This window comes from Corvus kubaryi, unplaced genomic scaffold (genome assembly GCF_017639235.1).
Source record: "Corvus kubaryi isolate FWS band 111438036 unplaced genomic scaffold, C.kubaryi_AGA036_p1.0 132, whole genome shotgun sequence".
Lineage (NCBI taxonomy): Eukaryota > Metazoa > Chordata > Aves > Passeriformes > Corvidae > Corvus > Corvus kubaryi.
The window spans coordinates 9,566,740-9,589,794 of record NW_024580666.1 but is presented as its reverse complement, the minus strand read 5'-3'; positions in this window follow the sequence as shown (position 1 = coordinate 9,589,794).

Genomic DNA, 23,055 nt, shown 5'->3' with positions numbered 1-23,055 from the left:
TTCCCTGTCATAAACCTAGACATAAAGGCCAAAATACTGAGAAGCTACCTATAATTCTGAATGCTATACTTACTCTGTGTCCATTTTGTTCTCTTTTGAATGGATGAATTCTCGAACTATGGAAACTGATCTTTTTCAAGTTGCTGAAAGTTTGGCAAAACCACCTCTGAAATCAGAGAGCTTACTGAAGTTTTTAATGAACAGCAAATTTTCTTTGCAAGTTAATGACCTACCTTTTCTCATACTATTGCATTTTAAGAACCGCTTTGTGTGTCTTGTCTGCTGAGTCGTCTCCAGTAGGTAAGCCAGGTCTTATGCTCTCTTTGCAACACAGGGCAGAAAGCTTCTGAATTTCTGTGTGGGAGAAATATGATGCAAAATATTAATCAAAGATATGTTGATTTACTTCCTTTTTACTTCATGTTGGGATTTTAACTTATGGGTCCAAAAGAATAAAGATTAGTTAATTACTTTGACTGTGGTCAGAGGAAAAAAGTAATTTATTTGGAAAAGAAAGAAACTGTAGACACAAGTCTATTTACAAATTGTTAAACTGTAAGGCAACAAAAAAACCATGAAAATTCCTTTTATTTTCTGTTCTCCCTCTTTCTCACACATCTAGCACTTGTTCGCACATCTATCGTGATTCTCCCAGGCTTCAAACACAGCAATCATCATGTGAGGGAACCTGCTTAACACCTAAAAAAATCTAACTGTATTTGATAAGAAATTGCTGAAAACCAAAGTGTCAGCAATTATTTTTTGTGAAGCCCAAAGAAGTACTGGTCTTTGTTAATGTTGCAGTTTTAACTATTTTTTTCTGCTTTACCAAGGGATTTTACAAGTCCACAAAACATTGTTCCTTAATATATAATGAAGAGGTCAGTTTAACTTCTCTAGCTGAACCTCAAAAAGAACTATGCACTGTGCCTGTGGCACTTTCATTCACTCACATGAAGAATGCTGCCTTACAACGAGTGTACTTTAAATTACATTTTACCTGCTGTGAAGACCTGTGTACTTCTGCGATGATATACATATTCATTTGAAAGTTGTCAGTTCATCAAAGGTGAAATTACTAGGCATTGTTCCAAAAGAAATCAATACATAATATTTATTAGAGGCAAATACAAGTAGGACTGGCAAGCATGTCATTATGAAGATGTCAGAGATAAGGCAATTCCGAGTTGTTTTATTTATGCTATTATTTATTACCTCACTTAATATTAAAGTCAAAATGCTTCCATAAAAGTAGAACATTTATCTGTGCTAATGTCCTAATACTTCAAAGGTAAGACATAAAATAAATGATTTCTTAATTGCCTCTTTAAAATTCCACTGCATACATTTGGAAGCTGAAGTGTGAATTTTAATGATTTCAAGTGATAAGTTTACTGTATTTCTGTAGGTGCAAATACAGTTTCTCCAGGAAACCTGTACTAAGGAGATTGGACCCTAGATCTAGTGTTAACAATGTTGATCTTATTTCTGTCATTTCAGTCAGATGATCTGGGCAGTAATTGCCTTCTTTTGGGTTATGCTGTTGAATTGATTTCTAAAACCTGGTCACAAAGCACTGAAGGAAGAGTGTCACAAAGCCAACAGCTTCATTATGACAAATATATTTACTTCAACATCTTTTCTTGTTCCCCTCTATAGCCCACAATACTGAATATAAAATATATCCTAGACACACATAAAAAAAAAGGATATAAAAGAAAAAAGCCTAATGTATTGGAATAAATCAAGACTGGGCATGTTTAGAGTAATATTCTGTCTCAAGGGGATTAGCAAGTTATTCATGCTTTGCACTTGTGGTTCATCACACCATCTGCTTTTCAAGTCTTTCCTATTAACTATGGGCACCAGTGGTTTAAACTTCAGCATCTTTTAAATGTTTCAGTGACCTAAAAAAAAAAAGAAAAAGCCACATAACTGGAATACTGGAATTAAAGTATAACACCAATTTCCAGTCCTGTATTTTGCATTTAATAGATCTATCATCAATTAAATAAGGGCATATGTTAGATGAGTTCTATGGCCAAATCCATTCCTCTGATCTGAATCCATCCATCTACATTGCTAAAAGGCCATGAAATAGCTTCTTTGATATTTTATTATCACTGAGGTGTAAAATTTAACAGCAGAGCCAACAGTAGCTGAAATCTCTCTCTTCAGAGAAAAGGACAATATGCAAGATTTAAAGTCCAAGTGACAAGACATTAAAAAGTAGAAAATGGATGCTCAGAAAGCAATTCTGTCAAGAAAAGCCATTAGTGAAACATGCCAAAATCAAAAGGCTTCCCTTTCAACAAAATATGCTTCTGACAGTCTTCAAATTCCAAGTGCTCATTTCTCCTTCTGAAAGAGACTATGCTTAATGCAAATGTGTTCTGTGCTCTCTACTTAAACTGAGCAAAACAGTCAAGAAGAGCATTGCAATTCAGATTCATTCACCACATCACCCATCACTTGCACACAGTAAATGCTGAGGATGTCAGGATTGTCACAAGCAAATTTTTTTGTTGTTCATGGAAAGCAAGTATTTAGAAAAGCAATAAAACTAACTTCAAGAGGCAGGATATCATAAATGTGCGATAACTTGTGATATTTGAGTGTGTTGTTTTGATGCTTGCAGACGAGGATGTACAGAGAAGAGAAACAGGGATCTACCAAGGCATGTAGGTTTCAGATGTTGTTCTTTATTACTGAAAAGTCCTACTGTGTTTCCACCACTGACATTAGCACCAGTTTTTGTCTGGATCACAGTACTGACTCTGCAAAAGACACAAAACAAAACCAGAAACCTTCAAAACTGGACCATGACAGGGTGAATGATGTTAAAAATGTGAAATAAAGAAATTGTCTGGTGTTTTTTTGTAAACTGGTAAAAAAACCTCTGTTGCTGGGGAGGAAAATACAGTTTGTGTCCTGACTTTCAGCATTCACTGACTTAAGAGTAATTCATAAAATATATATGTTTTCCTTTTACCTACAGCAGATCTCTTCTCTGATTCCAAAGTGGTAAATCACAGCCTTCAGAAAAAAAAAATCACTAACGGTTTGGAAGGCTAATATTAGAATAATTTTTCTTATCAATACATTCCCACAAATAAAATCCATTTATTTCCTAGAGTAATCAATAGCACAGTTTCAACACGTCAGTAGATCACTGTTTATGAGTCATGATGATGTGGTTGAGCGGGGATGCTAGAAGGCAGAAGTTATACCCAAGACCGCCCTGTGAATGTCTTACCTGGTATGAATCAAAAGGTGGCATCTAAGTACGGGAGAAAAGGTGAATTTTCTGTGCCACTCCTGTGGCTTTATTTATACACACAGATGTAAAAGGACTTATTTGCTAACAAACTTACCAATCCGTGAATAAAAACATATTATATTCTTAACCTTGATGCTTTATTTCCTATGTCAAAGGGGCCCTCATGGCTTTTACACAGTAATCTTAGTTTGTGGGATGCCATATAGCTGTAAAGCTAGTACAGTTTTATATCTTTTTTTAATTTCCTGAAGGTTAGAAAAGTGCATGTGAATTACATTGCATCACATCATTGTTGGTATTATGACAAATGTGAGTTCTTTCAAATAAGGACTTAATCAAGTGACTTGCAGATCTCCAGAGAGGCTTCTTTGATAGCAACATGTTTACCGTAACTTTTTTTCAATACAAAATACCAGACAGCTTATAGATATGCTATTGACCTATGGTAGATTTTATCACATTCTCACAGAGAACTGACTTGGGAGCCCTTGGACTTTAGGGGGACATCAGACCACAGTGATCTCACACAAATTACTGAAACTCTTGATAAGTCTTAACCTTGCCCCATGTCTTAGCTTTTAGTTCCTTATCAACCTTTTTTAAAGAGCATGAAAGGTATTTATTGACCTTTATAATGATGGTTAAGTAAAAAACTATGCGTACATAGTCCCTTAATTCCAGTCTCATTAAACAGAAAAATAGAAATTCATGTAGTCATAATATATTAAAAAGAAAAAAAGAAAAAAAAAATGAAAAACCAAGAAATCCAGGTTCATAAGTAATTTAACATGAACAAATTAACAAGAGACAGGAGGGGAGAAGAAAATCAAACAGGCAAGCAAGGAAATACATGAGTATGTTCTTGTTGCTTGACATTTATGCTTTTTGTGCAAATCCAGATTAACTGTCTTGTCTTAATTAAACCTTTGAGCCATGTAAATAGAAGTAAAGATATTAGTTAAAATGTTTACAAAAGCATGGCATATAAAATTTATCAAATATTTCTGACATATCTAAGTAATACTCTCTGTAAGAAGCTGCCTCTAGCCAAGTTCACAAAACAATAAAAGTAGTGCTTAATCCTGCTGAAAGAAACATGCATGCATAAAATTAATAATTTGCATACTCTGCACAAATTGTTTTCTTCTCCATCTTGTCTAAAGAAAAGTGGTGCTACTACAGCAAAGTAATTTCTACCACCTCCTAATATCAAGTTTCAAAAGACATATATATATTTTTAAGTAACATTAGCTGTAAAGCAAATCCTAAAACAACTAAATTCTGCCATTTGCGTATGAGTTATTACTATTTATGTTATTTTGAATTGAAAATCCTCTTTTTTATTCTCTAAAATAACTTAACCGATGAACTCTGTATAACAAAGACTATTTCCATCTTCTGATCTATTGTGGTTATTAGACCTTGTCATATTTCACAAGATAAATTAGTTTAAATCTCCTCTATACTTCGGGTAAATTAAAACCCTTTAGGAAAACATCAGGCACTGCTGGTGTTTGTGACTCAGTAGGAACATTTTTCTTTTTGTTTGTAGTAGTAAAATCCCAGAGCATGGCATTTAGAGGAAACATGCTGTTGAATGGACTTTATTATTCTCACAAGATGGTATAGCTGAGAATTCTACCACTCATAGTCATTAAAGATTCCATAGCTGTGCTTTGGGAAAACTGATGTCCTGGTCATATGTCACTTTCTCTACTTAGTTCCTGGAAATGAACTTTCTAATCTGCCAGCAAGTTTTCTGTGTGTTATTGGAAGAGCTGTTGTGCTCTGTTGCAGTGGTGGGTGAAGACTTTCAAGGCACTAAGGCTCCATGATCTCAGGGATCTCAGGGAGGTCTGCATGGGACACCTGGACTACAACTGGTTGGATACAGGCTTCATCCCAGATAAGACTGGGAAGCTGGAAGCCGGGAAAAAACTGTAGGAATGTCTGAACTGCATGCATCTATTCTAGAGGAACTCAAAGTACCAAGGATTTAAGGAGCCCTTAAATCATAAATTGTCAGGAAGGATGACACGGTTTTATGTGTCAAAATATTTTTGCCTCTTCACTGTATAGTGCAGCCTATTGTAACCTGAGATGAACAGATTCTTATCCTACCTCTGCTGCAAAGAAGTTTTGCTTTGTCACTCTGATATTTCAACATATTTAATAACAAACATTTCTTCCAAGGTGGTTTCATGTAGACAATGTTTATTTCAAACACTGTTGCTATTTCGCAATTGAAGATTCTTTTTCTCTCAAATAGTAATTTCTTTCTTGACTGTTTCACAAAGTACTGCTACCAGTACTGGTTTTAAGTTTATAATACCAATTTATTTTAAAAATACATTTTTTTATAATTTAAAAAAATCAGTAGGCTACGTTCTTTATATAACACATGAACTCATCAGCAAGACTATGGTTTCTAAACATATGGCTCCATTCAGTTGTACCATTGTATCATTTGACAATGTTCCCAAAATTCTTGCAAGTTTTTAGATTTTGCATTAAATTGGAAAAAAACCCGCAGCCAAACCACCCCAAACAGCAACAAGACAAAGTTTGAGTGTCACATCTTATTCTGTTACTTCGCAAGGCTGTGCTGATACAGAGAGGAGTAAGACTTTTTAGGACCTTAATTAATAATATGATTCCTTGAACCCATCAGTAAGTCAAACATCTTACTGCAGGAAACAAAGCAGGGACTTTCAGGCATTAAAAGACTTATTAATTCCAAGTTTACCAGTAAGACTTGGGATCATTCAGACTTGAGATTTTTGTTTTCTCACTTACGGAACATCAGGCGTCGCACTTTAATTTCAGTGGATATTGAGATGTCACAGGGGGTCTTTCTTTTTTATTTATTGTATTTTTAATAAAGTGAATCTCTGGATGTTTCATTCTTTGAAGTTAAGAACTAGGCTTGTTATGTACAGAAAAGTTATGCAAATTTAACTTTGTTCTAAAAATGACGTATTCTATCTGTCAAATACAATAAAAACATCTTAATATATTTATAATGAAAAAAAAGACCAACAGTGCAATATGTCTGTCTCAGGAAAGCAGATAATGCTGATGTCAGAGTCAATGCGAAGCCAAAAGTACCACCAGATATTTGAACCCTTATGCATGCCAAGCAAACTCACTGTCTACTCTTATTCACAAATCTTCATCTATCTCTCTGGGCTTTTCCAAACAGAAATATCTACTGCAAGAGTCCCACTAATTTTGTTTGGATGAAACCAAGATTTGCAGATTCTATACAACACATCTTTATGCAAGACCTTTTTCACTCTTTTACAAAAATTTTTGTAATAGTATTGTCCTACTTTGATTCAAAGTCTCATCTGGGTCCAATTCCCATCACTGCAGATATTTTTAAGATTGTGACTGAAGCTTTGACTAAACCACAAGCTGATATAGTGTCCCTTTCATATTAGCTGGATTGCTATCAGTTTAAAATGTTTCTTCTTCTTGTTAATGTCAGAGGTTTTTAATTTATAACTCATTTATGAGAGAATAAAGTTCCTGGTATGATGTTAATAGAAATTTACATGCTTGTGTTATGAAAATGGTTTTAAATAATGTTTGAAAAAAATTAAAATATTCTTTTCGTTGATGTTCTCAATATTTATAACAATGCCAAAGGATCTTAGCCATCAGTCCTTTTTTGAACAAAAGTCTGCTACAAAGGGCAGCAAATAAACACAGCAGAGTTATGCTGGTGAACAACTGGAGGCTAAAGTCATCTGCTAGGTATTGCTGGTAATTCTTTTCTGAAGAATATGCCAGTAATCTTCCACAGCTCTTTCTATCTAATTATCTGCCCAAGATGCAATAGAAATATTCCCATCAGTCTTTAGGGTATATCTGGTTGGGGTTTTTTCTGCCACAAATTATTCTTCTGGTTTCACCTCAGTCCCACTACCACGGAATGCTCTTACAATGATCTTCCAGCTATATCTTCTGGTTCTGCAGAACCACCCACACTGCAAGCAAAGTTTCACTACAACATACCTTCTGTGCTTTTCTCACTTTGCTATTATTGACTACATATTTTAGTATTTCACAGAGATATAAATCTCCAAACCTGTAGTGCAATCATCACCCTAGCAAACTTTCTGATTTGTCGTTTTTACTATTGATGTGAATGAAAACTCAATCTGAAAGTAGTAGATGTACTTCTGTTTCCTAAAATATGTCCTGAAGTATTCTTTTTCACCTTTCAGATGAAATTAAATATGCTTCAGCATACTGTGCCTACAATGTGAAATAATATCCAGGTATAAATTGCCTCAGACATATCATAAGAAAAGAAGGATGCAAGGTACATGATTTAATTAGCTGAAGTTTTATTCAATTCATGTGGAGACTATGCCATGGTAAATTCTACAGTACCAGTCCCTTTGATGAGAGACCTTGTTAAAAGCTTTTTGAAAATCCAGGTAGGATTCTTTGTTGTCATCCACAGAAGTTTGCTGAGAGCTTGCTGAGAGCTCTCTCATGTTTTTCAGTTTTTCCAGAGAGGCTTTTTTCATTTATTAAAATATCACCATTCACCTCTCATTACGAAGCAGGAGTAGCAAGTGATTTTGAATATCTGAGATAATCACTTTCAGAAGGTAATTACAAACTTGTCTGTTTCCTGTGATTTACATGTCTTCTGGCTCTGTCTCCATTGGGGGCTCCATTCCATTATGCCAGAGGGATGTGACTGCAGTGCACAAAGGCACACTTCATAGCCAAGAATGCAGAGAGTGATCTTCATTGTATTTCACTTTAATTTCTCAAACACAATCCATCTCATATTGACAGTGACTGGAAAGATAATGTGCTTTGCCAATTATTTTTTTCCTTACTGTTTTCTTATTTTAGGAAGCTCTGGATTTTATTCCTGAAAAAATCTTTGCAGCTAAGAAATAAACCCAGTTCCCTGTTTCTTTACAGATTGAATAAGTAAAACACATTTTACAGAACAATTATGCAAATGGGCCTCTCAGAAAGTCTTTATTAAGACACAGACCTTCCTCAATACTACATATCACTTTTGTATCTGAATTCAGATTGCATTCTGTTGCAATAGAAGTAGTATTAAATGGAACCTGAAATTTTTGTGCTGCTCCTCTAGACCTCCTCCAACAGGCCCAAGTCTTTCCTGTGCTGGACACAGTACTCAGGGTGGTCTCATGAGAGCAGAGTAGAGGGGCAGAATCATGTCCCTTGACCTTCTGGGTACGTTTTCTTTTTATGCAACACAGGATGTAGTTGGCTTTCTGTCCTGCAGACACACGTTGCCAGCTCATCCACCAGTATTCCCAAGTCCTTTTCCTACTTGTTTGCCCTTGGACATCAAGGCATCAAGGCATCATTACAAACAGACACTTTGGCCATGGCCAAAGGATTTAGACAATCCCTTACACATCTAACAGTCTGTCCATAAAACCTCTCTCTCTCCAGTTTAGTGTCCAAGACATTGTAAGGGACTGTATCAAAGGCCTTACAGAAGTCCAGGTAGATGACATCAACAGTTCTTCCCTTGTCTGCTGATTAAGTTACCCCATCCTTCCATACAAGGCTGCTGGGGTGGTCAGGTATGATTTGCCCTTGGTGAAGCCATGTGGGCTGTCTGTATGCACCTCCCTGCCTGTCATATTTTTTGACACGTCTTCCAGGACAATCTCTTCTGTAATATCACCAGGCACTTAGGTGAGGTTGAGTGGTTGGTAGTTCCCAGGGTCCTTCTTATTAAGGATGGTTATGATATTCCCTTTTATCCAGTCACTGGTGATTTCACCTGATTGCCAGGACTTTTCAAATGTGAGGGAGAGTGACTCAAAAACTACATCAGCCAGCTGCCTCAGGATCCTGAGTTGCACCTCACTGGGTTCCTCAGGCCATCTTAAACATGATCTTCTCTTATGATGGGAGAATGAAGGCAGAGACTTCATTCCTCCAGTCTCTGCCTTGAGGTTAAACTTAACTGTGATGAGTTATCAAGCAAAAGGTATACAGATTGTTTGAAAGCAGTTGCAAAAATCCAGGCTCAAAGAATTACAGACAGAGAAAAGACTTGGAGCATCATCTCTTTTATTCATCCCCACCTCAATAATGATAGCAATAACAATAGCAATAACAGCAGCATTTACACTAAAAAACTAAATAGTTTACTTATTATAATAAAAAGTTTTGTACAAAAAGAAATAACAGTAAAGCATCACTAACAGCATTTTTATTTTTACCACATTTATCTTACTGAAAGCACATTTTCTAAAAATTTTGCAGAAATTCTAGTTAAGTTCATTTGTTTCTATGTGAAAAAGAGAAGGTAAAGAGCAATAAAATTTACATGTTTTCAAACTGAGTTTGAGACAAGGATAATGTTTAAAGACATATGGATAAACTTTTGTGCAATACTATTTTGAGCAGATCACTAGGTGTTAAATTCAATTCAGTAAAATACTTTATTAAGAGTTGTAGAATTATCAGCTTTACCTGAGAAGAAACAGAAACTAAATGCAGACTTATAAAACACATCTATAACTCTCATCTGAACAATGCAAAAGACTACATGAAATAAAAAAAAAGTGTCATTATCATTACAAAGTTCTTAGAGTTGATACAGACTCTGCATCTCTGAAATGTTTGACAGCAACAGCATATTTACAAAAATATTTGATCAATGCTTCAAGGGCAAAATTAAAAGCATCCTTTCATCCAGTACAAACAAAGATCGGTGAAAGGTGTTCTTATACATAAATCAAAATGGAAGTATGCAATACTTACTGCTGGCCTTCTCCATTGCTTTCTTTCATCCTCTCTGTTGCTTCCCTGGGTAGGCCATTTGCAGCTGATAAACATTTGAAGCAGAAATAACACAGAAAGAGGAAAAGAGAATAACAACTGCTGCTGCGACTGTTCAGCTCAGAAAAACTGGATAAGATGTGCAAGCTACGTCTGCAGCCATCTTCTCACACATAGCATTTTAAGAAAAGCTGAGGCACTAGTGTACATACATATTCAGCATGAAAGAGTAGCCATTGTTACACATTCCTCAATCTCACATAATTTAGCCCTCTATTTGTTATACTCTGTGCAAAATTTATTTAGCAGACAGAAAAACTTCTATACATTTAAAGGCAACAGAGATTAAAACAGAGTGAGATCCTGTTTTTTCTTAGCTTAGTGGGAATTTCACCTTTGACTTCAAAAGAGATTTCACCCCAGCTGCTTAACAGTCTTTATCAAAGGTTATACAGATGGTCAGTACACATAAGATTACATTGAAAATAGAAAAAAAAGCAACTTAGTCTATTTACTGTTACCTTATAAATTGTGCAAACCTTAAAATCTATTGTGATATACCTCTAAGTGTCTCTGAGATATCTGTTTTCAATTAGCATAGAGCCTTCTATTAGCAATGAAAAAAAGGAGAAATTTTTGAGGTGTTTGATTAAAGAAAACTGGAAAACAGTTTTTGAGAAACAGATATCTGACACTTGTCCAGTTCACAGTGAGCAGCCATATGAATTAACAAACGGCACTAATGGAGGAACAAATTCCTAGTCACAATTATTTTTTGGATAAAAAGCAAAATAAAAGTGGAGCCATATGGACTTGCTTAATGAGAAATTATGGTGTATAATATGCTTCTCTGATTATCTGTGGCTTATGTGACCATTTTTGTTTTAAATCTAATGAATTAAAAAGAAATATATGTGACACTCTCACCATCTGCATTAAAGACTGCACCAGAAGTAGCTCTCCAAGACTTCATAAGGGTTTTACTTCCTATGTAGCAGGGGTTTAGTGATCATCTAATATTTCATCAAATACAGAAAAAGAGCTGCAAGATACATAAGGATTTTTTTTGTTTTATGCAGGTGACATAGTGGGTGACAGGGAAATTCATCCTTTCCTATTTTCAGTCCTATATTGTCACAGTTGCTTCTGAGCTGTGGTTTGAAAGAAGCATGCTTTAAATAAGGCAGGGGATGTTTACGCTAGCCTCCCATCATAGGGTGCTGATGCAAAGTATTTATGATCACAACAAAGACACATCTTCATCAATTTTAATTTTCTGCTTTTGCCTAGGCAGCAATAGGGCAGTCTATAGTGCCACCTCACTGGCTGTGACCAAACTTGGATGTAAAACCTCTGGAGGCAGTGACAGATTTTAAGAACAAGTGGCAATCCACATACCAGTACTCAGTATAAAAGACCACTTACTACTGATCACTGCTTCAGCAAGGTGTCCATGGCTATTTGTTCAAGTTAACACACAAAATTATATCCAATGATATTAGCAACCCACTTGAATTGCTTTAACTAGGCACTTGAATTCTGTTAACACAGCTCTGAATGAGAAGCCAGTGTTTAATGCTTTGATCTTTAGCCCTCGTGTGATGCAAATATAGGTGGTTCTCTCAGCTGGAGATTATTCTACAGATCAGAGGAAAAGCGAAGTCCTTTTCAAAGGTCGTGGAACTAACTTGGTAAATGCAGAATCAGTTTCCAGCTTTGATTTCATCTATGACTTTAAGCAAGTCTTTCAGGTGAAGTAGCACAAAAAGGATTTAAATACATAAAAAGAGTAAGGCCACTAATCTCTATGTAGGTTTGAGTAAATCAGTTGTTCTATGTCTCTACCTCTCAGGAGTAGCTGTGTATGATTAAACAGTATATGAGAGAATTACAGGCTTACATACATCGATTGGAAACACAAAAACCTGCAAGAAATAATGAGAGATCGAGCTACTCCTTCCTCTAACTTTGCTTTGCCTGTTTTCATTGTAAAGCACCTGCATACATTTTATTCACACTACAGCCTAAGACAGAAATTTTGAGCCCATCACACCAACTACAGTAGCACAACAGCTATTTCAGCCAATTCCTCCAATGAAAAAATACAACTTTTTGAAACCCTGAGATCTCATTTTTATTAAAAATTATAAATTTTAATTATAATTTTAATTATAATTTTAAAATTACTAACTGTCTTACAAGATGTTATTTAGTCAACACTCAGCTACTTAAATTGTGAAAAAAACGAGTGTAAAAAGGAAGGCAATGCAGGAATGTAGAAGAGTCAGTCTTCTTAGCCCTGCCAACATTACTGAGAACAATTTTGTTTTGACAACTGACTGGTTGTTTCCAAAAAGAGAACAAAGCAAGGTTCTACTAAATAGTGTGAATAAAAGTAGAAAAATCTACGTGTGAATCGATAACACATTCAGTGGAAAAAATGGGAAACATAATTGTGTTCCCAAAATGCACCAACATGCAATTAATATAAGAAGCTATACAAAACAAAATGACATAGATGTATAGTTCAATCACTCAGCAGAATATCCAATTTTCCACCAAAAAACATACCTGTAAAGTCATATCATGCTGTCTTCTTTCTAGTGTTTATGTTCTTGAAGTGAAAAATAGCTACTGGATTCCCTTCATATTCATAGAGCAAACAAATTAGACAACTGCCATTCAGCTGCTTTCATTTTTATTGATCCCTTCTCAATTTTTTATGGAACCAACTGTTTACCATACTGTTATAATGGAATAATACAACCTTACATTGCATTTTTTTTTATTACTACCTTTTTTAAAGCTCTGGGTCATACAAGCTGGGAAAAAAAAAAAAAAAACATGAATCAAAATCACATTAAAACATTCTGCTTTTTAGATATTGAACAGTAAGCAGCAAATCCTAATTTTCAGCTGTTTTATGTGCAAAACACAGAGTCAAATTCATCCCCAGTGGAAACACGTTGGATGGAAGAATGAATCTGCCCTATTGATTTAAACAAAAGGATTTAGTCTCTTGTAGAAATGCAAGACATATCTATCATTGCCCATAGCATGCATTCTCACAGTCAAACACAAAATAAAGCACATGCAGAATGCAAAAGTATGACCTCTTCAATCTGGCCTTTTTAAAAATGTATTTAAAATGAATCATGATGAGGGCCTGCAAAGCCTTTAGTAGAACCTATGGCATGAAGAGAAAAAATACTTAACAAAAATCCCTGGCACCTTTTGTAAACAGCCATTGTGTATTACAAATTCAAAAACCTAACTGCTTGTTCAGTTCCCATTTATCAAGTGAGTTTTGCTCCTGGCTTAGCTGAGGTGTCATTTCCATCCAAATTAAAGAATTAGAAGTTTACATTTTCCACCTCTAGGCTACCCTACATGTGTTCTAACGCCCCCTCTGCTTAATTCTCCTATCAGTCTTAGTCACCATAGGATAAGAAAGCCTGCAAGACGGGAGAAAGAAACTTACAGCCCATAGGAAGAAAATTGCACATTGCATAGATTACGAAACTGTATTGGGGAGGATGTAACAAGAGCCTCTACTCTGCCTTTTTATTTTTCTGCCTTCTTTTTCTGTTTCTGGTTAGCCTGTATGGATCTGTGTTGAGAGTTTTTATTAAGACTAGCATTAAACAAAATACTGGAAATTTCATGTCTTTTGCAGAATCATAGACTGTCTCAAGCTGGAAAGGACTCATATGGATCATCAAGTCAAACCTCCTGCTTCTTTACAGAAATATGTAAAACTAAACCATATAACTAAGAGCATTGTCCAGACACTCCTTGATCTCTAACAGTCTTGGCACGATGACCACTTCCCTAAGGAGTCTTTTCCAATGACTGAGCATCCTCTGAGTGAAGTACCTTTTGCTGATGTCCAGGATAGAAAAACCCTGAGAAATGAAGCAGTGAATTGTAACATAAACTCAGGATGTTCAAACCTAATGTAATTACTGCAGAAGGAATGTAAATCATAGTTAAATCCTAATGGCCTTCAGCCATTAGAAGACATAACTTCTAGAGATTAAACTTGGTTACATGACATCATTAAAATACTCATACCAGGAAAAAGGCAATAAGCTTTCCCATGCAAACTACATGTGGCTAACATTTATGTGCTCAGGTCTCTGTGCCTTGGCAAACTCCTCATTCTAGCCTTAAGAAATACACTTGAGAAATAATTTCAGGAATTACAGTAATTTCTGATCCTTTATTAATACCAGGTTGAAATGCTGGAAAGAAATAACTTTTACTCAGGGCACCCCACACATTTCTTTGCTGAATGGAGCATTTTGGTTTCTAGTGTAGGCAACCAAGATGACCCCTTCTATCAGGAAAATTCTAGAGTGAGGAATCCAAGTGCTGTTATCTATGATCTTTAGGGCAGCATTAGTATTTTGAAATGTGGGTACATGCAAAATAGTGAAAGGTGATCAGGTGCTATAACAAAGATAATGAATAGTTCAGATAATGAATAGTTCAGCATAGTTTCAGAGAAAAACCCCTAAATTTAATGTTTAAAAATTGCATATGCATTATGTGTGTTAGTAAGCATTTGAACAGAATTAAAGTGTGATAAATCCCCCTGTCAGAGAGACACTTAGTAGGCCTAGCTCAAAGTGCAATCACAATGCTCCTTTTGGCTTCAATGGATTTTGTAACCAAGTAATCTGATAATATGGGACTTTAACTCCACTAGATTAAGTTCCTGTGTAATTTAACACAAAATAATTACCTTCTAGACTTTACAACAATGTCACTGCAATGGAATTTTGTAAGCTTTTTCCAAAGTTTAACAAAAAGGTCATAAATTCTCATACCCATACATTTTAGAAAATCCTGTGTGAGTGCATTCTTTCAAATTCTGCTGGGAATTGTCTCAGTAAAAGTTAGCTAGGACTCAAGAATTTGTGACTTCTAAATCCAGGCTGTAATCCATTTTAATCTACCAAACCATACTGCTTGCATAACTAACCTTCCTGTCATTTATAACAACTGACTAAGGAAAATTGAAGAGTAAATAGTCCCCAGGGAGATCAAGGATCTCAGCTGCATATTTCAGTAAGTGATATGAGAGGGTCACTTTGGTATTATACCAATTACTGAGCCCTGTGGAGTCACCAGTGAAATTTTATGTGAATTTAAACACTTCCATGTTATTTACTTCCCCTGAATGGCCAAATTCAGGAGTGAGTTGTTGTCACGAATGAAGTGATGGACTTCACCTTCAAGAGAGAAGTAACAATATACTTTATTGATATAAAGCAAGGAACAAAGAAAATTCAATGGTAAACTCAACAGTGCTTTAACAAGATTCAGTGGCAAAGCAGACTTGATTACTAACTGCATAGAGGACAGGGTCAGACAAAGTTTATCAGGGAGACCTCGCCACTGAACTACAGTTTCAGAAAGGTCCCCCTTCTCAGGAAAGACTATGGTACAGCTGCAACCAATCCTGCTCCCAGACTTGATTAACATTTTATGGCTAAAGGATTATATGTGCTCAACCAATCCTTTATATCACTTAGCTAAGATTTCAAAGTTTAACATGCTATTTATCACTTACCAGGAACTTCTTGTGCCAAGGAATCTCCCATCATCAAGTAGTAACTTTGTTACTATTAAAGGAGAGATCCTTCATTCATGCAGGAAAGCTCAATGAGCCCTGGATTGCCCACTATGTATGGAGTACAGTAATTGACTCACAGTCATATTTGCACTCCAGAAACACCTCTGGGACACTGTTTCAGACTGCCTTGGCAGCCAGGTTGCCATCCCTCCCACAGAATCTGGATGCAGCCAACACAGGGCTGGTGGTTATGGCTTAACTGGAGGAGTGGTGGGGCACACAGCCACACCTGTAAAGCAGTCATGTTTGGTTCAGGGAAAAAACATTAGTCTCAAGTGTCAATATACATCTTCCAGTCTTCAATAAACCACTGTCTACTATGCACCCTCTTTTGGTATAGTACTCTCACCCTGTTTAGAACATTGTTTTTTCTCTGTTAAGCACTGGATCATTTCTAAATAGAGTCTTTTCCCTCCTTCCTTCCTCCTTAAAATATGACATGACCCCTAAGGCCTGTTTTCTTGGTTTCTGCTTCTTTCTCAAAGAGGCACAGCCCAGAGACTTACGCAAATGTGCATTGCATCTCTGTGAACTGATCACATCTTATATTGACATTGACTAAAAACTGTGAGAAAGAATGAGTCCTATAACTGAAATACTTTATCTGTCATTATTTTAATGCATGAGATGTTGACAGATTGTCAATTATTATAAAGCCCAAAATAAGTAATAATACATATGCACACATTATTCTTATAAAAGATGTAATCAAATCTGGTACAAGATTGAGTCTTGAAGATTAAAATTGAAAAAAAACCTTAACTATTTTTTTATTTTAGATCCCTAACATTTTTACTTGAATGTGGCCTATTAGCTTTCAGAGTTAAAATACGTGTGAGTCTATAAAAATCACAGAGATAAAAGATGGGAGCAAACAAGAAAATAAGATCCTTTGGTGCTTTTTCCTTGATTTGCCCTCTCTCTTTTTCACTCTGTTATTTGCATTGTTAACTCTCCTGCCTTCTCTAAAATGTGTTGTCTTTCTTTAAGATTGATCATGGGATTAACTGACATGGAACTGTTATTCCTACAAAAATCAACATAGCCTGACAGAGGTGTACTCTCTGTTCCATGCAGGGATTCAGCCTTATCTACTGATACTGCAGGGTTTCTCTAACAGACACGTAGGTAGATGTAAGAAAGATAAGAAATTCACAAATTCAGTAGTGAAATATATGAAAATGCTCCTTTGGTTGCTCTTCAACTGCCAACCAGTAATTTTGATAATTGTCCAGAAGCCCGTGTGATATGAGAAGAAACAAAATTCTTAAGAGTAAGCATACTCTATTTAAGATTTTATATAATGTCATCGTTTCTTCTGCATCATGTGTTTTCCAATTTAAAATTCCTCGACTAGTGATTATTATTATTATTATTATTATCATTATCATCAATTTGTTTGGTGTTTTTTTTGTTATTTTAAGGCTTCCACATTTTTGATCAAAAAACTACATTGTAATCTAATAATTTGCTCCCTCTATGCTGTTACAAGATGCATTTTCATGTTAAAATATATGGTCAGGCTTGGTACATTGCAGCTTAATTACTGCATTGTGCAGAAATTTTAAATATTATCATTCTCACAAAATGGAAATTAATCTTAAGAAATATGTTTTCTGGTTTTCTTGCAACACTTCTCTTACTTCCCTTTTTCTTCTCTTTCTCCTATTTTCTTTTATAGTAAATAACTTCTATTTCATTGACATGCAGAGTCTGCAACTAATATTTAAAAGCACAACAATTTTTTAAAATTTCTTTTATCTTGAATGTATGCATTTAATTCCATGTGATTTTCTTTTGTGAACTGGGTTCTTTTAGAACTCAGTAAGATTCTCTCTTTGACTCTCTAAAATCTGTTCTTTCACAGGATACTTGGACAGTAATTTTTACAAATATGAAAAATAAAATATCTTCTATTCAAGGCTTACTGAGAGCAAAGGTTTTTGGTTTACAGTTTCTTCCTAGATCTCATCTAATATCTGTTTTCAGTGAGAATGTAAATTTTCACCCAACAAAGATATGTAACCTGTTAAAAAACTGTTACTAATGCTCATTATGTGTTGTATTGATTTCAGACAGATTGTAAAAACTCCTGGGGTCAGTGTAGGCAACCCAACATAAACATGTAACTTGTACACTTCTTTCATCTTTGAAACAAACAAAGAGATGTCAAATAGAAGCAGACCATCATTATGTACAATGTTCAGAACAGGCATCAGGCAGATAATGTTCAAATGGAATAAAACGTGCTTTAAGTTCCAGTGAAAGCACCATCCATCTGGCCCTAGACAGTACTGAATGAAATAAGGGGCCAGTCCTCTTTCTTCTATTTTTTCCTGGTGTCACAGGGAGGGGAGTGAAAGGCAAGGTGGGAGTTTGGCTCCTGGCCAAGGTCAACTCACCACAATCTTTTAAAGACATCTTTTAATGGATATCACAGCCTTTGGATGATCTTACCATAGAAGTACAATAAAATAAGACAAACAATTTACTGAGATAACTGGCCTGATAACCCTGGAAGAAGTCAAATCCTGACATAGCTGCAAGAGGACAATCTCTTAGTGATACTAAGAGCTTAAAGATTTCTTTCTTCCAGTTTTACATCCATGTCTTCTGTGTTCTCTCTCTCTCTAACACCTTCCTATCAGGAAAGAAACTGTAGTTCCATGGTTAGGTTTTTATGTTTTAAATTGATTGCTTAAGCCTTACAGTTTCTAAAAAAAAATGCAAATCTCACTCTTGTGGGCATCCTCAGTTGAGAAGGCCTGTTTTGCTGGTTTTTGAAGGAGAAACATAACTGGAAGTTTATCTGAATTAAAATCACTGAATTTGACACTACGTATAGAAGAGTTTCACTTTCTTGGACTTACTTTCCTTCACAAAGATCCTGGGAACTTGTCTTGAAGCTATTTTCATTCACTTCTCTAGTATATGTTTGATATTGGATGTATATAGGAGGATGTGTTTCATCTTTCAATGCAATATTCTACCCTGATGTTAAATAATCCATTTTGATATGAAGGTTATGCCAATCCATTCCAGGAACTGCCATCAGCCTTTTTTTTTTTTTTTCCCTGACCTGAAATCTTACTTTGACAGGTTTCCTATAATACGACCTATTAGTATTATCCTGTTTTCCTGCTATTACTGTCAAAGAAATTGTTGCTGACTGAATTTCTCTGAAACATTCTTATGACAGAAAAAGCAGAAACAGTATGTCATATGAAGCAGTCATGCAAAATTGTCATAAACATTTACTAACACCGACATAAAAATTACTTGCTCACTCTTAGTAAAGTGATCATCAAGAATGTAAAAGTCAGTTGTATTTTACCTAGAAAAATGCTTATGTGAGACAAAATTGGTATGAATATTTGGTCTCTCAAAAGCAGAGTGAAAACAGGAAATTGACATCAGAATGTAAATCTAACAGGACATTTTACTTTTGAAGTTTCTTTGCAAACTATTTTTTTTTGCAGTGATAGTTATTGAGCATCCTAGCACACAGTACACAAAAGGAGAGAAAGCACTTGTTCAAGACCACAGAATTTGTCTGTCCTCTTCATGTCGTCCACAATATTAGTTGTGGCAATAATTGTCCATAGTAGTCCTGATAGGTTTGATCTATCTTTCTTCCATGCCATAAAAAGAAGGCATGGAAGGAATTGAGGCACATACAGGCTCCATCATGAGATGACACAAGCTGATCAGCACCCACTAACTTGCACTGGTGCTTTATCAGGTAGAGCTTTAGTTTCTTTTCCTGTCTGTGGGATCATAGCACTTCTTTAAAACATGCAGTATTTAATTAAAAAAAAAAAAAAAAGCTGGTCATTAATTGTCTTCAGTATTCTTGCAAATATTATCATCAGTATCACAGAGTGGACTGGAAAAAAGAAAACAACAAAACTTCAGAAGATGTTGTAAATATTAAAATTAGATGTCAACTGTAATTTGCAAAGATGGAGAAAAACCCCAAATGTATTTACTCTTCCCTAGTCTTAACTCCTGAATAAAAATAAAGGAGTCTTCTACTAGAAAAATAAAAAACCTCAAAAGGTAGAGCCTGATGTTAATAGAATAGCCCCGATAAATCAAACAGGGATATTACTGTTGCATTTGATTTCATTTACGTGTTGACACAATAGAAATATCTCAGAGGACAATTTCTAGACCTACAAAACTGAGAAAGAGATCAAAAGTTCATAAGTGGTGGATGGTTTACCATGATGTGTCTTGGGCATTAGGGTTCTTTTTTGTTGTGGTGGCCCAGCCCACCAATGGGCTGATGCAGATTAACTGGGTGGATTTCCTCACCCATGACAGTGAGTCCGAGGGCGGGTCGATGGAGGGCACAGAGGTCTAGGCCGCATCGCCTTGGGCGGCACCCAGATTCCAACCTCCTCCCCCTGTCCTAGAAAGTTCTCTGGTGTTCGGTTGTTTATTGGCTCCCCGTTGTGGCTCCCGCTTCCCTGTTTTCTCTATTGGTTCTTGTTAAGTTGTATCCTCCCCCTGGATTGTACCCTATTGGTTTCTTTCCTTTTCTCCGCCTTGTCCCACCCCCCTATAAAATACTGTGCACAACCCCCTTTGGGGCCTTTCTGGTCCCTGGACTCTCCTGCAATAAACCTGTTGGAACCCACACCAGAGGCCCCTCTCGACTTCTTTACCTCCGGGCAGACACGAGCCTAGATATCAGCAGCTGGTCATGCCTCCTCTGAGGAGCAACCAGCCTGTGCGTCCAGCTTGCGCCTTTCTCATCCACCAAAGACGTTCCCCACGGACATTGTGGTAGTGACGCTGCGCTCCCTCTAAATGAGGGCACGCCAGAGCTCAACTTAACAAGCCAACTGGCGTCACTTTTGAATTTGTTTTCACAGTCTAACTTGGTTAGAATTGACTGTGTACTTTACTTTCTGCTCTTTTTGTTTGGGTTTGTTTTCTTTAATTTATTTATCTACACCACCCATATGCACAAATAGTCACATCTTTGTAACCACTTCTAGAGCCTGAAATTCTACTTTCTGGACAGAGCAGAAAAAACCCCAAGTGTCTAAAATATTTCTTATATTCTCATCCTTTTTTTTTTTTTTTTTCTCAGCCATTGTATTTTTTAGCTTTGCTTCTATTTGGTTATTTAAATTAAGTATGAGAAGGTTTTATTACTGATAAGAGTACTTGCTGCACAATTAGGACTGGTATATTTGAATTATGTACAAAGTACATAGCATGCAAAAGATATTAAAGCATAACTACGTTTACTCTGTGGTATTTGATGAAGATAATAGGATATTGGATGGGCAGATAGATAAAAATGTGAGAAAATAAGTTGATCCGAAGCATATTTCCTGACTTGTCCTGTTTACATCTACATTGCACATTTTTGTGATAACTATACCTTAAAATAATCATGCCCACTGAGTCAAGAGTAGACATGAGGAACCAGCCCTGTTTTTGATTCATTCTATTTATGGAGTGCTACTGCTGTACAAACTATTGCTGAAGAATGTCCCCTTTTCCATCTTCTTTGGGTTTTTTCATTGATCTCATCAGTAGTTGACAGGAGATGCTACTCCATTAGCAGCAACAATTCAAGCAGTTAGACCAATTCTTAAATACAATGCTCTTTCAAAAATTAAAATGCCTTTTCTCTGAAAAGTCCCAGTGTAAGATAAGTACTATAGTAGCAGTTAGGGGAAAGTTAGTAGGTAAACTATTATAGCTGTGAAAACTATTGCAGGAGGACAAGTCTTATGTGGCTGTTTGCAAAACCTAGGTTAAAGAATAATGAGCTGGACATATGCAGTCTAATAAGAAACCCAAGAGAGTTACGTGCAAGACTTTAGCAGTACAGTGAGTAAATCCAAGCCAAAAACTGTCCAAATATAGTATTTAAACTCCACATATTGCTCTGATAATGACTGAAGTTTGAGTACCTATTTTATGGACTAAGCAATTTACTAACTAAATTTGCACCTGATGATATATGTATGACAGATGGTAACCCATAGGACATAAATGGTATCCTACACAAGGAACTGATTTAATTTTGAAAGTGATGTTGAGCCTGTGGCCTCTAATTTGAGCCAAACCAGTGGTCACCAGACCCATGCTGACTTTGTAGATATTAAGTGGACAGCTACCAGCTACAGCAAGATGCAGTTGATGTATACAGTAATATATCCAGGAGATACCTGGGAGGAAGCAGGTGCTCCTATTGTTTCAGGCCATTACTTCACAATGACACTACATTTCCCCCACATTGCCCGCTGCAGTTTTATGCAAGTGCGCAGCAGATGCTGTGACACTGCATCATGTGCAGGAGAAGCCATTCTTATGCCAATAATTAACCTATAGCCTCCTGTGAAGTACACCACTTACCCTTGACAAACAACGAAGAAATGAGAAACACACAACAACGAAAAAATAATGGTTTGGTTCTGCAGATACACATGCAATGCAAAATGCAAGAGTTAACTTGTTTCCTTGAGTGTCTTGGCCACAGAACTCAGTCCAGAGGACATCACTTCCCTGGTTTGCACAGGAAGAAAAGCAGACTGTCCATGAGTATCAGAAGCATGTCTTCCCCAAAATATGCCAAGATGTCCTGGAGAAAAAGAAATCAAACCAAGTATCATGGGACAATATCTTGGTTAGCTGTACATCAAAATGTGTTGCAAATTGCATTCCATCCATCACTGGATAATTCCTATCTTAGTAATAGTGGTATATCTTCTTTTTTTTTAATTTCAAGAATTCATTTTATCTTTTCTGGTACTTTGAAAAGATATATCCAAAGATAATTGGAAAAGACACATTTCTTTAAAAAATAAAGTTGAGGAATTCCAACTCAATTATGAGTGGATGTTGCATTCACAAATTCAGTCCAGTGTGTATGTAAGAAGGGACTAACAATCTGTTTTATTATTCATGCATATGTCTGTGTGAATAATAGATGTAAAAATAATTAATAAATAAAAATAATAAAATATGTCCAGAACTATCTAATGTATTCATCTGTTAAATAATGAAGATGTGTTTGTGCTCACTAAATTTTATAGATTACTTTACTTATGATTTGTATTGTATTTTTATATTGTAAAGAAGTCTGGAAAAATTTAAGTATTTTCACTTCAGTTAAATTGAGAGACATCTACTATACATTTTCCCTAAACTTATGAATTTTCTTGTGCTGAGTTTCATTCCATTAATATCATCAACACAATCTGCAAACATATTGCAGGTAGCTACTTTTTAAACTGCAAAATAATCTTCTTCTAGATCAAAGCCTCCTCCTGTGCAGCAATGATACAAATATTTTTGTGGTAAC